This window comes from Giraffa tippelskirchi, chromosome 1 (genome assembly GCF_054371585.1).
Source record: "Giraffa tippelskirchi isolate mGirTip1 chromosome 1, T2T-mGirTip1v1.2.pri, whole genome shotgun sequence".
NCBI lineage: Eukaryota > Metazoa > Chordata > Mammalia > Artiodactyla > Giraffidae > Giraffa > Giraffa tippelskirchi.
In genome coordinates this window covers 51,227,163-51,240,171 of record NC_137275.1, presented here as the reverse complement: position 1 = coordinate 51,240,171, position 13,009 = coordinate 51,227,163, and the positions used below count along the sequence as shown (strand labels likewise).

At 40.0% G+C, this 13,009-nt stretch overlaps 1 protein-coding gene across 11 annotated transcripts in view; it reads right to left on the bottom strand.

The window, feature by feature from the left end:
• The window catches only part of ATP8A1 (ATPase phospholipid transporting 8A1), a 230,854-nt gene that overhangs the window by 14,045 nt on the left and 203,800 nt on the right, over positions 1 to 13,009 (bottom strand). The gene's annotated exons all lie outside the window — the stretch shown is intronic.

Below are 13,009 nucleotides of genomic sequence, written 5' to 3'. Positions count from 1 at the left end.
TGTAATTAGATTACCTAGAGCTTAAAGTAGATAATGTCATATAAATAAATAAAACCAAAAGTAATATTTTATTTCACTTTGAGACTATTTGTTTATCAAGAACAAATTTAGTAACTATTTAAATCCATAAACGTATTGTTATAACTCCGTTACATAGTAGCCAACTAATGCACATCCATTTACATCCCACTAAGTATCACACAAGAAACTTTTTTTTTAAACTAGGTGTGGGTCAGGAATTAAAAATGATCTAGAGTTTAATTTATATAGGTGGTTTCACAATTATATGTAAACAAACAGTCCTAATCAATCCATCCTTATCAAATATAAAGACTGCTAATTTTAAGTTGTGCTTCAGATTACCTATTCATTTTGACTCTCATTTGGAAACCAGGAGCTGCTGTTTAAAATTTTTCTACATTAACACAAGCTACTCCTGGTGCAGAATACTCCAATATCTAGGATGAAACAGCTCTGAACACATTAAAAATAAGAACATGCTATTACCCCAAATTTCAGAAAATAAACGTCGCCACGTGGATTCAGTGGGACAGCACCCACTTTCTGGACACCACCAAGACGAAAGATATTCACATAAAAGTCATTTTATTTTATAAGCAAAACATGATCTTCGACATGCTTGCTGACATCCTCAATAGTGAAAACCAACAATAACTGTGTAATAGGAAATGTCCATCAAGTCAGTGGGTTTTGTTTAGTTGGAAGGAAGCTTTTGAGTTAGGTAATGACTGCAAAATGCCACATTTCTTTTTCCTTTTGCGGGAAAAAGGTAAGATAAGTCTAAGTCATGTAACTGAAAATAACCTAGTTTCTTTGGTTAAATTTTAATCTCTTTTAATTTGGGGGGCAAGAGAAGAGAGGTTTATTCTCCCCTTTGCCACCTTGTATTAAATGTCCCCTGGTGGGGACAGAGGCTGCTAATTCTGACCATTGTGATGTTAACTATGACGGGGAGACTGGCGCCCACTATTCAGTCCACCAGCCTTTGGCTTTGCAAATGCACGCCATGAATTGAGGGGGAAAAAAGTTTTTCTGCGTCATATCTGAAAGCCTGTCAGATTTTTTTTTCTTTTGCAGAGTTAATCCAAACCTAAGAGATTTAAAGCCGACATTCGCATTAAAGACAGAGAGTCTCTTTGTATTTTTTTGGATGAAGGGGGGGGTGAAAATAAAATCCCACAGAGGTATTTCCTTCCTTTCTGTACAAGAAAGCTCTCTCTCACTCTGTAGAGACCATTTTTGTCTCTAACTTTTCACATCTCTCCACTTGCAGGCAGGTCAGCTGGGAAAAGACAGCCGGTCTGCAGACAATGAGGGGAACAGGGGTAGCCTGTTTGGGGCTGGGCTCGGGCTCCCACCAGGGCAGCTTGCAAGTCACTCTAACGTGGGAGATTGGGGGGATCACGCCAAGTGGCCCCGCCGCCCCTCTCAAGGCCCTTTGAAACCAAATGGAATCTGCCACAAAAGTGGCTCCCGGGGGACTTGAGAGGATCAGCCCAGGGAGCAGCAAAGCCGGCAAACCAGAGGGCGCAGGCCCTGCTCTGGGAACAAACAACTGCGTGCCTGCAGAGCAATGCTGCCTCAGCATTGGCCTCGGGCTTCAAAAGTGAACCACTGCTGCCTGAAGACACGGAGGAATGAGGGATTGTTCTGAAATTTCCCTATGAACTTGGGGAGAAAGAACATTTGAGAAAAGCCTAGCTCCTGTGCAGTGAGTGAAGCCAAGGGGCTTGAGCAGATGGGAGGGCTTACCTTCTGACCCACAGTGAGGTGACCCCTTGGTACCCATGTTCTCACACAGACAGGAACACTTATTCTTTCACCTGAAGGGTCCTCCAAGCTCAGGCTTGGAAGAGAGAGGATTTCGATGTGCTTACCTGCCTACAAACTTTCAGCAATGCACTTCTTAAGTCTGTCCCCCCTTTTATCCTATAAATGTCGAATAGGATGCTGATTCTTTGCTAAAGTACAGATGCTATAAGAAGGCCCCTTGGGGAGTGCTAAAACTATATCCGCAGATCCCAACTGGAGTGGGGCTGGTGATAAACAGCCCTGGAAGTGGTCCCGGCTCTGTCTGTCCCAGCTCTCAGGGCCAGAGGAAGTCACTTCTGGGTCTCTGCTTCCTCAGCTGTAAAGTGGATTATAAGAATTAAACCAATAATGTTTATAAAGTGGCTGCTTTTATTACTAACATTGATTATTAACAAACGTTCCTTTCTTCATTTTAATTTTCAACTTCCTCTAAGCTCTCTAGTCTCCTGTTCCTTTTAGTGATCTCTCCCATGAGCTTCAAGGAAGGAAATTTTTTATCACAACATCAAATTAAATGCAAGTTTATAAATGTCATAGTTTTCATCTCATTAACATCTACTCCTCTCCAGACTGAAATTGGCCAAGTAACTGAATGTTAATAAATTGCCATTCATCTCAATTTGCTAATTTAACAAATGGAGATAAATGTTTTTTATTTCATAAAAATTATTAAAGATTATATGGGAACTATATATTAATTTGGAAGGGAAAATTATTTAGAGAATAGTGCTGTAAAACTTGGTTAGTTTTCTGGAAGGGGGAAGGGTGTAAGATAAATTAATATATTAATAAATACCAGAGGGGTTAAGAGTTAATGTTAACAACAACAAAAAACAAGAAGTGATTGCTAAGTGTCTAGATAAAACTTTATAAAAGGAATTTCTAAGCCTTAAAATGGTGAAAAAAAACTATAGAAACCACTATAATATTGTAAAGTAATTAGCCTCCAATTAAAATGAATAAATTAAAAAAAAAAAGAAACCTACCCTGAAAAAAAGAAAAATCTATAGAAAGAAATGCTTTAAAGAACCGATTCATGAAAATGTAGAAGCACCACAGGTTCAAAAATAACCTAACTAGAAAATAAATGATACATAAGAACTTGGAAAATGGCTTCTAGAAGTATATGAAATTCTGCATTAATCTGATTGTAAAAATGGACCACTTATTTTCATAAGAGTAGCTAAGATCCCAATAGACAGTCAAAGCATCTGAGAAGGTATTCACAAAAGCCGCAGCAAGTAATCAATAACATGGGAAAATGTTGAGCCCCTCTACAGTTGCAGAAACATTACCAAATTAGATCAGATTTAAACAATTCACAATCACACCTGGGGGAGTGGGAAGGTATGGTGAAACAGGTATGGGTAGTAATTTACACTTCCATAAGCAATGTACTCACTTTGGGAAAGGTAACTGACATGTGCATCAAGAACACATTCATTCATTACTGTTAATTTGATAATTCAACTTCTGAAACTATGTGTTGAAATTTGGTACAGTTTTTGGGTAGAGGTTAGTATCCCATGAAACTGTTTGTGGTCACTAATCCCAAAAGCACTTCCTCCAAAAGCTTGTCATGGCCCAAACAAACCACAGCAGCCTCCAGTCCTGGTGAGTCACAGAGAAGAGTAGTTTATTTAAGTCTTTGAGAAATCATAATAAAGAACCTACTAAATAGTTTTTTAAACCCAGGTTTCCAAGATGTATTTATTGACCATGGAATACTTTCCCCCATATATTGTTTACTAATATCCCAAGGAACTAATTTTGGGGATTGCAAATATTCACTGTGAGTTTTTTAAAAACAGTAAAACACCAGTGAAAACTCATAGGAAAAACTACATGGACATTCCACAAGAGATGGTGACCAAAACCATTCCCAAGAAAAAGAAATGCAAGAAGGCAAAGTGGTTGTCTGAGGACTTACAAATAGCTGAGAAAAGAAGTAAAAGCAAAGGAGAAAGGGAAAGATACACCCATCTGAATGCAGAATTGCAGAGAATAGCAAGGAGAAATAAGAAAGCCTTCTTAAGTGAACAATGCAAAGAAATAGAGGGAAACAATAGAAGGGGAAAGACCAGAGATCTCTTTAAGAAAATTGGAGATACCAAGGGAACATTTCATGCAAAGATAGGCAGGATAAAGGACAAAAACGGCAAGGACATAACAGAAGTAGAAGAGACAAGATGAGTTGGCAAGAATACACAGAAGAACTTTACAAAAAAAGTCTTAATGACCCAGATAACCAAGATGGTGTGATCACTCACCTAGAGCCAGACATCCTGGAGTGTGAAGTCAAGTGGGCCTTAGGAAGCATCACTACAAACAAAGCTAGTGGAGGTGATGGAATTCCAGCTGAGCTATTTAAAATCCCAAAAGATGATGCTGTTAAAGTACTGCACTCAATATGCCAGCAAATTTGGAAAACTCAGCAGTGGCCACAGGACTGGAAATGGTCAGTTTTCATTCCAATCCCAAAGAAAGGCAATGCCAAAGAATGCTCAAATGACTGTACAGTTGCACTCATTTCACATGATAGCAAAATTATGCCAAAATCCTTCAAGCTAGGTTTCAGCAGTATTTGAACTGAGAGCTTCCAGATGTACAAGCTAGATTTAGAAAAGGCAGAGGAACCAGAGATCAAACTGCCAACATTCGCTGGATCATAGATAAAGCAAGGGAATTCCAAAAAAACATCTGCTTCATTGACTACAGTAAAACCTTTAACTGGATGGATCACAGAAACTGTGGAATATTCTTAGAGATGGGAATTCCAGACCACCTTATCTGCTTCCTGAGAAATCTGTATGTAGGTCAAGAAGCAACAGTTAGAACTTGACATGGAACAACAGACTGGTTCCAAATTGGGAAAGGAGTACACCAAGGCTGTATATTGTCACCCTGCTTATTTAACTTTCATGCAGAGTACATCACGCAAAATGCCGGGCTTGATGAAGCACAAGCTGGAATCAAGATTCCTGGGAGAAATATCAACAACCTCAGGTATGCAGTTGATACCACTTTAACGGCAGAAAGTGAAGAGGAACCAAAGAGCCTCTTGATGAAAGTGAAAGAGGAGAGTGAAAAAGCTGGCTTGAAGCTCAACATTCAAAAAACTAAGATCATGGCATCTGATCCCATCACTTCATGGCAAATAGATGGGGAAAATGTGGAAACAGTGTTGGATTTCATTTTCTTGGGCTCCAAAATCACTGTGGATGGTGACTGCAGCCATGAAATTAAAAGACACTTGCTCCTTGGAAGAAAAGCGATGACAAATCTAGACAGTGTACAAAAAAGCAGAATCACAGCTATGGTTTTTCCAGTAGTCATGTATGGATGTGAGAGTTGGACCGTAAAGAAGGCTGAGCACTGAACAACTGATGCTTCTGAACTGTGGTGCTGAAGAAGACTCTTTAGAGTCCCTTGGACTGCAACGAGATCAAACCAGTCAATCCTAAACAAAATCAACCCTAAATAGTCATTGGAAAGACTGATGTTGAAGCTGAAGCTCCAATACTTTGGGCACTTGCTACAAAAAGCTAACTCATTGGAGAAGACCCTGATGCTGGGAAAGATTGAGGGCAAGAGGAGAAGGGGGTGACAGAAGAGGAGATATTGAGTTGGATGGCATCACTGACTCAATAGACATGAGTTTGAGCAAACTCAGGGAGATAGTGAAGGACAAGGAAGCCTAGTTCATGGGGTCGCAAAGAGTCGGACATGACTTCACGACTGAACAACAACAATAAGATAATATTGTCCAAGCTATTCAAGATGCTGTTCACAGAATGTGATTATTAGGAAGCTGATTGTTTGGATGATCCCTGAATAAACCAAGAGGTGGATTATCCTGGCATTCTCTCAGGAGTCTTCTATTATCACATATATACCCTCCCTGGGAAGGTTGACGGTTTCTATTATCTACAAGGGGATCAGTCATGGTCCCTCCCTGTGGCTCACATCTCTTGCTTCTGCTTCAAACACAGATTATCCAGTTCTGAATTTGAATGTTACATATGGTGGTTTATTCGCTAAGTTGTGTGTCTGACTCATGTGATCCCATGGACTGGGGCCCTTCAGGCTCCTCTGTCCATGGGATTTTCAAAGCAAGAATACTGGAGTGGTTTGCCATTTCCTTCTCCAGAGGATCTCCCTGACCCAGGGATTGAACTGTGGTCTCCAGCACTGCAGGCAGACTCTTTACTGACTGAGCTACATAGGTACTTCAAACTTAATACATCCCCAGCACATACTCACTGTCTTCCTCCCAGACCTGCTCTTCCTTTGTGCAATCTCTTCAGAGAACAGCTTCATTGCCACCTGTCTGAGACAGAAACCTGGACTGTATTCATGAACTGTCTCTTGGTACCACATCCACCATATAGCCTGGTTCTCTTGTGTTTTAGTAACTTTGGACCTGTCTGCTTCTTTCTCACCCACTGCCATTATTCCAGTTCAAACTTGGCCTGTCCTCCTCATAGACTCATGGGTGGACTTGTCTCCAGTCCTGCTCTGCTTCTAGTCACTCCCCATACTGCAGCCAAAGGGATGTTTCCACAGTATATATTAGATTTGAGCAGTTCTTGGATGAAACCCTTTCAGTGGTTTCACACCACCCCCAGGATGGCATACAAAATTCCACAATATGATTTCATGATCTTTCCTATTTGACTTCTGATTATTTCCCCCATATCACCTCTCAACACAGCCCTCATCTCTAGCTACACCACATATTTCAGATCCTGGAAGCTGCCCAAGCTGATTCTTGTCCTGAAGCCCCTGTGTCTATGATTCTTGTTGGCTTTTCAACTTTCACGTTGGATGTCACTTCTATCCTTAGATTTGGGTTAGCTGACTCTACTTTGTGCTTCCAATTTGGGTAACTATTCCAAAATGGGTAATTATTATCCATTTTCTAATTACAGACTATGATCCTTGTAAGAAGAGGAAATACATCTTGATGAATTCTCACAACCTAAGTGCTTAACCACCAATCAGGTGTTAATAAATAATTGTTGAATAAGTAATTTCTTACAACTTAGTGTTTAGAGTGATTAAAAGCCAAAAAACATCAGAGCTTCGGGACTATATTCCTGAGATGTTGCTTGGTTTTCTTGTGTTCTGGCATGGAGCTATTCTGGGAGCAATCATAACTAGATGTTTATGTGGTTTGGGGAGAGAGGAGTAGGGCTTGATCCAGCTCCCTACTCATCTTCTTCCAGTGGAAGTCCTCTCCCTCCCTTGTTCTGCTTTCACACTCTGAGCTCATCAGTGTTTCCTCCTCCTGTCTGTGATTCTCTTCATCCAGGGAGCCATAGGTCCTGCCCACCCCACTCTGGTCTTTGCTCAGAGGTCATCTTCAGAGCTCTCCCATGGCCACTCCATCTACAACAGCACCCCAGCCCCTCTGCAGTGCTTTCTATCCTCTTTCCTGCACTGGGGTGCTCTAGAATATACAGTAAGTTCACTACATACAAATGAGTTCTGTTCTGAGAGCACATTTGTAAGCCCAATTTGTTCATAAGTCCAATGAAATTAGCCTAGGTACTCAACTAACACAATCAGCTATATAGTACTGTACTAGGATAGGTTCACAATACTTTGAAAACTCCCAAAGCTTGTATTACATACAGCATACATATCCTATCATGTGCTTCTTAGGATTTGGTCGAGTGTGGCTTCAGATCCAAGAGTTTAATTGTTTTTTCTAGCTACAGCTTCTCTGAAACAGTTGGGTAGAACAACTCTTCAGAGATGGTGTGTACTGTGATATGGTTTTGTGAGCCTCAAAGCCCACAACCTCCACTGTTCTCTTTTCAGAGCCATCTACCCAGTTAATAGATAATTAAACTCCTCTTATCTCCTCCTACATCTCAGTTCAGCCTTTCGATCTCCTCTGGAAGTATCTTCTTCATGAAATCATTTTCATTAAAAGAAAAAAAAAATCAGTGCTCAACCTCAGGTTTGCATTTATTGCTTATTTTCATACAAACTTTCTAGATCTTTCCCACCAAGCTGTGGATCTTCCCTTCCTATTGTTCTTAAGTGTTTTGTCTCTGCTGTATGAGTTGACTGTTTCTTCAGAAGAGGTAGGTTTCTGTTGCTGTGTTTCACTTTCAGTCCCATCTCATTTAGCCTACCTGCATGGTTACCTTCTCCTTGAGCTCCCTTTCTCAGGAGATGAGAGGAGCTGATTCACTGAACCTGAGATACAGCGATATCCTTTAGAATCTTGAATGCTACAAACCACACAGAAGAACTATACAAAAAAAGATCTTAATGATACAGATAACCACAATGGTGTGATCACTCACCTAGAGCCAGACATCCTGGAATGAGAAGTCAAGTGGACCTTAGAAAGCATCACTACGAACAAAGCTAGTGAAGGTGATGGAATTCCAGTTGAGTTATTTCAAGTCCTAAAAGATCATGCTGTGAAAGTGTTGCACTCAATATGCCAGCAAATTTGGAAAACTCGGCAGTGGCCACAGGACTGGAAAAGGTCAGTTTTCATTCCAATCCCACAGAAAGGCAATGCCAAAGAATGTTCAAACTACTGAACAACTATACTCATCTCACACATTAGCAAAGTAATGCTTAAAATTCTTCAAGCCAGGCTTCAACAGTACATGAATCGTGAACTTCCAGATGTTCAAGTTGGATTTGGAAGAGGCAGAGGAACCAGAGATTGAATTGCCAACATCCGCTGAATCATTGACAAAGTAAGAGAGTTCCAGAAAAAACATCTACTTCTGCTTTATTGACTATGCCAAAGCCTTTGACTGTGTGGATCACAACAAACCATGGAAAATTCTTCAAGAGATGGGAATACCAGACCACTTGACCTGCTTCCTGAGAAATCTGTATGCAGGTCAAGAAGCAACAGTTAGAATTGGACATGGAACAACAGACTGGTTCCAAATCGGGAAAGGAGTACATCAAGGCTGTATATTGTCACCCTGCTTATTTAACTTTTATGCAGAATACATCATGTGAAAATGCCGGGCTGGATGAAGCACAAGCTGGAATCAAGATTGCTGGGAGAAATATCAACAACCTCAGATAGGCAGATGACACCACCCTCATGACAAAAAGCGAAGAATAACTAAGGAGCCACTTGATGAAAGTGAAAGAGGAGAGTGAAAAAGTTGGCTTAAAACTCAACATTCAGAAAACTAAGATCATGGCATCTGGCCCCATAACTTCATAGTAAATAGATGGGGAAACAATGGAAACAGTGACAGACTTTTTTTGACTCCAAAATCACTGCAGATGGTGACTGCAGCTATGAAATTAAAAGACGCTTCCTCCTTGGAAGAAAAGCTATGACCAACCTAGAAAGCATATTAAAAAGCAGAGACATTACTTTGCCAACAAAGGTCCATCTAGTCAAAGCTATAGTTTTTCCAGTAGTCATGTATGGATGTGAGAGTTGGACTATAAAGAAAGCTGAGTGCCAAAGAATTGATGCTTTTGAACTGTGGTGTTGGAGAAGACTCTTGAGAGTCCCTTGGACTGTAAGGAGATCTAACCAGTCTATCCTAAAGGAAATCAGTCCTGAATCAGTCATTGGAAGGACTGATGTTGAAGCTGAAACTCCAATACTTTGGCCACCTGATGTGAAGAGTTGACTCATTGGAAAAGATCCTGATGCTGAAAAAGATTGAAGGCAGGAGGAGAAGGGGACGACAGAGGATGAGATGGTTGGATGGCATCACTGACTCGATGGATATGAGTTTGAGCAAGCTCTGAGAGTTGGTGATGCACAGGGAAGCCTGGCATGCTATAGTCCATGGGTCACAGAGAGTTGGACACAACTGAGTGACTGAACTGAACATCTATATTTTTATGGCAAAATATCAATGTCATATAAATAGAAGGCTTTTACTGCATCAAAATTGTTCCTCCTCCTGGCAACACTGCCCTTGATGTATGAAAACCTGATATTAGTTCACCAAAATCAAATTTGCTTTCAGGTAATACTGTGTTACTTGAATTTAAACTTGCAAAGGTTTCATAAGTGTCTTTGTGTCCAAGGCCTGGGAAACATCATGGAGTAACAAAGGTCTCCAAGTTGTGGGAGCCTTTCTCTGAAACTTAATCCTTTCTGTCTGAATCTGTTATGGTACCTGTGCATGGGGTTGAACTCAGAGGTACATAACAAGCATCACTGGGTCAACACTAAATGGTGAATTCATCACTATGCACGTTAATCAGAGACAAATTTCAAGCTTATGTGGACTTTGGCTTGAAGAGATGAACTTCTATGGAAGGTTCTCCATGGCTGCTCATGTTGGGTAGTGAGGCTTGAAACTTCCCTCTGATAAAACCTGAACTTGGCACATGCCAAGTTCTATGTTCCAGTGGTTATCATTGAGATAGATCTTTGATGTCTTATTTTAGCACAACAGCATTCTTACAAAATTTCAATTATGTGACATATATTCATGACAAAATACAAAATTTTTAAATCACTCACTAGCTTATTACTAGCATTTATATACCACGTCCTGACCCAAATTTGTACTCTATGGACTCAGGTACTTTCTGGAATACTATGTATTTCATAAAGAAAAACAATCTGCCATGGTTTAAGGGAATGATGTAAATGATAATTGTGTAATTTTCTGTGACCTAGTCTTTGCTAAACTTTTCAGTTCTAGCTCCAACCATCCCCTCCCTTAGCAACTCCAATCCCCCTCTTTGCTTGGGCTGCTCTCTACTTTGAAGGGTTTCCTTGTTTGCTCAGGTACTAAAGAATCTGCCTGCAATGCAGGAGGCCCGGGTTTGATCCCTAGGTCAGGAAGATCCCCTGGAGAAGGGAATGGCTACCCACTCTGGTATTCTTGCCTGGAGAATCCCATAGACAGAGGAGCTTGGTGGGCTATAGTCCATGGGGTCACAGAATCGGACATGACTAACACACACACTGCTTCCAAAGTCCTTCTTTCTCTTGCCTTCCTGAACAGTGTGGGGAAGAGTAGTTCCAAGAAACCGTTCTAAACTCTCCAAACTATAGCGTGCAGAGTGGCCTTTCCTGGGCTAGCCCCTGTGCATCCTGATCATAATAACTAGTGTCTTATATTCTAATGTTCTGTTGATCTGTTGGTTTACTCACAACTCAGGCTCCATAGAAGGACTCTATTTTGTCAACTTTTGATCCACTGACACCCAGTATAGGTCCTGATGCAGAGGCACTCCATGAATCTCAGTTGCACTGAGCTGAATTCGGCTCTTATACGGGATGAATTACTTTCTCCATAAAAATAGACAGGGCAGAACACCCAGAGAATAACTAAGGAGAAGGGTGTTTCAGATAAACCTCAATATGTTTGCAATTATTACCAGAAGCTCTTGATTACTCTGAGACAAAGAAAGCCCTTTGCTTGGATTATCCCAAACAAACAAAAATTTTAGAAAATATGCAAATTGTTCCAAGCAAAGAAAATCTGAGAAAACATGCAAATGAGATGCCAGTTCACAGCGTTTCTGTGCTCCTTCCCCCTTGGACATTCCTGGGTGGTGGTGAGGAACTGAAGAAGGTACGATCACCCTGTGGGACTCAATCAATATTCAATCCAGCTGAATAATGCAAGAAACAACCTTTGTATATCCCCCGTCTGGAAACAAATGATTAAAAAAGATTATTAGAGGAAAAGGAGGAAGAACTACTTGGGACCTAGATCAACCAGAAGCTAACTTTTTTTTGTTTTTAAGTAAAAGTTGATTATGTATCAACGTGCTATGCTTGTGCTTAGTCGCTCAGTCCTGTCTGACTCTGCGACCCCATGGACTATAGCCCGCCAGGCCCCTCTGTCCATGGGGATTCTCCAGGCAAGAATACTGGAGTGGGTTGCCATGCCCTCCTCCAGGGGATTTCCCCAACCCAGGGATTAAACCCAGGTCTCCTGCATTGCAGGGAGATTCTTTACCATCTGAGCCACCAGGATCGATCAGATCAATCAGAAGCCAACTTTATTTTTTTAAAGTAAAATTTGACTATGTATCAATATATACTGAGAAATGAACATGCCAAATAGTCTTCTTAAAAAGAGATCAAGAGCATTAGAAACTGTACAGCTCTGAAACTTTTCTAGGGGTGTAGTTCCCAGAACAGTAAAAGTAATTAAGAACAGAATTTGTTTTGCTTTATTTTAATCTTCTTCACTGTGCTATTTCAAAAACTTAAAAGTACCAGAAAAATGAGGATAAAATTAGTAACAAAATATTCTTTTTTCTATGAGAAATACAATTTTAAAATGATGCTACTGGAGAAGTTATCTTAAGATAAGGTACCTTATCTCAATGGTCAATTTGTTTACTTGTTATATCATTCTTATAAGTTTTTATAATTCTGTGATGGCTCTATATTTATCTGCTTAAAAGCCATCTCAGAAAAAAAAAAAGGTAAAAACCAATACCATGAGATAGGTACTATTTTATTCCCATTTTAAAGATGAAAAAATAAAGGAAAATTCAAACAAGCAAAAATAAAAAAACAAAAAACTATCTCATAAAGCATCAATTCTTTGATTACTAGTAAATCAATATGTGAAGCATATATGGACTATATTGCATATTGCAGGAAATTTTTTTCTTTAAAAAATTTATTTTCCTAATTTTTGAGATATAATTGACATATAACTTTCTATGTTTAAGGAGTGCAATGTATTGATTTGATACATTTATATATTGCAAAATCACCACCATCTAACTAACACCTCATTTATTGTTTAATTACCATCTGTTTTAGAAAATTATATTTTAAAAATTCAAGACCTCAAAAAACATTTACCTGTGGAAAGACATAAATGGACATATGGCTTATGTAGAAAAATTGTTGACTATCATGGCAGAGACTTCTAGTTGCCTCCTAATATATCTCTGCTCACTTTCTTAGATGCAACCACTTGAATCTTGAATCACGTTTTCCTCCAGCTCAGACTATATTCCTCTGGCTGTCTTATTGTAGCTAAGTATGACCATGTGACTAGCTTTGGTTCAGTTCAGTTCAGTTCAGTTCAGTTCAGTTGCCCAGTCATGTCCGACTCTTTGCAACCCCATGAATCGCAGCACACCAGGCCTCCCTGTCCATCACCAACTCCAGGAGTCTACCCAAACTCATGTCCATCGAGTCAGTGATGCCATCCAGCCATCTCATCCTCTGTCA